We start from the raw sequence: 3,435 nt of genomic DNA on the forward strand, positions 1-3,435 counted from the left end.
CTTGTATTCTCATGAAATCATTAAACAGGTAACCAAGTGCTTTTGAGGATGGGACGCTAAGGCGTCTACTATTTCATATTTTGTCAACATATTGTAATTGATTCGTAAACATGTAATTCATACAATGATGTAACTTTTTCAATTATATATATGTTGGTTGTGTTTGCTTGAATTACTATTACAATTGTTGTTATGATACTATACATGAAGTCCTCCACCCCCGGACATTTCCGCCATCCTTGGTTTGGGGGTGTGACACCAATTCATGAAGTGTTTTCTTGCTGGGAATCCACACTAATTTTTGAACTAGTTAATGTTTTTAGTAAGTCCTATAACCAAGCTATATGACTTGAGTGTACCCCATACAACGCTTCATTGGATGTTGTAGTAAAAATTGTAGACACTTATGACCCGCTTCGATTCATCGGTTGAGGGTTGTAGCTAGCAACCGCGGGTGGGGATGTCAACCCCGTATAGATCTATACATATGTATCTCGCTTCGAAGATTAACGGTTACAACAGTGTGGGTAGGCTAAGTATTTAAACTCAACTAATGAATAACGAAACGTATCACTAAAAATCCCTTAACTAAAAAGTCTATGAATAACTCTCAGCCCTAACTTAATTGTGATTAAGTCACTAGGCATAATGAATATCGTTGTATAATGTATATAAAAGTCGAGTATGTTTGACATATATGTAAAAGGGTAATGACCTCGCTTTTATAAAAATGAGTGTTTCAAATTAATGAACATATGTACATGTATAAACATGGTGTACATAAACATATAAATAAACATGTTTAATAATAGCTTGAATGCTTGAAATACTACAAAGTTTCATAACGTACTTGTTATAATATGTAATGTCACATAAAAATCATATAATTTTGTATCGTGTAGCATTTGTTGTGTGAAATTGTTACTTTACGATAAAATAACCATAATACGTATATGAAAATTTTATACTAGTTTATTTGTAACAATATTGTAAATTGTTAAATAATAATATTTTTATAAACTATGTTTATTGTATTTTCGCATAAAAAGGTAATTGGTTTGTATAAACAAATTAATTAGGCACAGGTATCCCCCCCTCCCCCCCCCCCCCCCCCCCCGAAATAATTAAAATATTAAAAAGGGGTCGTAAGCACTCACATTCGTATCGTGAGTTCCAATCGTTCGAATTCAGATTCTTTTAGAAGCTTGACGTGATAAACCGTAAACCATAATTCTTGAACTTTGAAATACTCTCGGGACCATTTCGTAACAAATATAAACTATTGGGGGTTGTTTGGTAATTTAATTAACCAAAATAGGACTGATTTGGTTAAAATAATTCAAGGGAGGAGTTGTTTTGGATAAATGGTTTCAATGATTTAGGATTGTGTTGATCTTGTAAGATATTTGTCAAATGAAGGGTTATTTTGTTACTTTATCAAAATCAAATGATTGTTAGGGCTGATTGTAATATTAACGTAACACAGGGTTGTTTTTGACTATTTGATAAAAATGAGGGACTAATCTGGTGGATTAGGTTAATACAATCGAAATAGGGAGAAAAGGGATCCGGGTCTCCGTTTTCTTCAAATCAAGAAAAAAAGAACAGCCGATCGAAGGAAAACAAGAAGCGGTCACGAGGCTTCGCAGGCTTCATTCTCCAATCGAAGGACGAGGGGAGGTCGTCGTCTCCGGGGTCGGCGAGGCCGAAGCAACGTAGCTTCCCTCTTCTTGTCCGGCTGCGAGGCGTGAAGTCCGGGAGTCTCAAGCGGAAGTAGCACCGAAGCAGGCGTGTTTTCAGTGATCAATCGCGAGATGGATTGTTGTCTCCGGGGTTCGACGGCCGAAGGGGAGAAGCAGCGAAGGGTCCGGTATCGTGAGCAGCAGCAGTGACGAAGACGGGGTGTTGGCATCGTTGCTCGATCGAAGGGTGAAGGGTGAGGTGAACTCGAAGGGATAATGGTCCAATCAGCGATTTCAGGTAATGGATGGGGCTGCTTCTGCAGCTCCTTCGTTCTTCCTCTTTTTTTTTTTTTTTTTTTTTTTTTTGATTGCTTCACAGTAATGAATAGAATCTAAGTGGGTGTTTGGGGTTTAATTTTTGATAGAAAATCGATAGAATAAAGTTGGTGTTCGGGTTTGATTGTTTGACATAAATCGATGGATTAAATTTGTGTTTGGGTTTTGCCTTTGATTGCAGGGAAAGAAGATAGATCAACACAAGGACTCGTGATAGGGTGATTGGTTTTGGTTCCTTGCTAAAAATCAAACAAGAATGAAGAACATTAACAAAAGATCTTCACGGGTGTTTTGATTTTGATTGTTTAGATAGACACCGATAGGGGAAATGGGTGCTTGAGTTGAGGCTTGTATAGAAAAATCTTTGTTTATGTATTGTTTACGGGTGGGTTGAATGTTCTAACAGTGAAGAAGGAGTGCACGGTTCAATTTAGGAAGGGAAAGCAAACACTCAGATAGTTGTACAAAATATAACTTAGAATAATTTGCCTGTCTTTATTTATGTCTTTATTTATTTATTTGTATTTGGTAGATTAAATAGATGTATTTGTGTATGTATTGTAAAAAATTGTTTTCTCCACATTTAAATTTTTGGAATTGTATATAAAATCTTCAATTTGATTTTTAATAGTATAAAATACTATTGTAGCATGGGTGCAACTATGCATTATATGTAATTCATTTGAATGTATGTTTCTTTCTCATCCGTGTTAATGTGTATAATATAAGGGTTCAAATTGTCATATATGTAGCAATTGGTATTTGGAAAAATGACATATAATTTATATAAATATTTATATATATTTAGTGTTGATATAAAATTACAATTATATAACATATAGGTATTTTGATTACAGACTAATTTGAATCTTTTGAAGTACCATACCACACCAAAAATATATATACATATATAGTAGCATTGTCATTATCCAACTTATAAACATATTTCGCAATAATAACTATATATATATATATATATATATATATATATATATATATATATATATATATATATATATATATATATATATATATATATCGTGATGTCTACCTCGATTTTCGTGCCCTCTTATCGATTTATATAAAAGTTCTAAAAGTGTCTGCTTAATGTTTAGGTTGTGGTGATTCCAAAAATGCAGACGGAATTGAATTTTGTTATACTGGTCTCTGTGAAATGACAGTTAAAGTTTCGCGTTTAATTATGCCGAAAACGTCTGATTTTTTTAGCTTTTATAAATATTTTTATCAAAAAAATTTCAAATATGAAATTAAATATTAGGCCATAGCTTGAGTCCAAAAATGCTTTCGGAATTTCTATTTGAGGTGTGCAAGTCCCTCAACGGATAGAATCAGTTTTAGCGATTTTAAGAAAATTAGTATTATACTGGTTTTGGATTCTTAAAACGGTCTTATTTTT

At 33.5% G+C, this 3,435-nt stretch overlaps 1 long non-coding RNA gene across 1 annotated transcript; it reads left to right on the forward strand.

Annotated features, from left to right (window-relative positions):
- Window positions 1–1,531: 1,531 nt before the first annotated feature.
- On the forward strand, window positions 1,532–2,586 carry LOC145125588 (uncharacterized). Its single transcript, XR_013716064.1, has 2 exons — window positions 1,532–1,980; window positions 2,200–2,586. It is a non-coding gene; the product is annotated as an uncharacterized LOC145125588 (long non-coding RNA).
- Window positions 2,587–3,435: the final 849 nt, after the last annotated feature.

The sequence above is a fragment of the Lactuca virosa genome, chromosome 7 (assembly GCF_052849685.1).
Source record: "Lactuca virosa cultivar CGN04683 chromosome 7, Lactuca_virosa_CGN04683_v6, whole genome shotgun sequence".
NCBI lineage: Eukaryota > Viridiplantae > Streptophyta > Magnoliopsida > Asterales > Asteraceae > Lactuca > Lactuca virosa.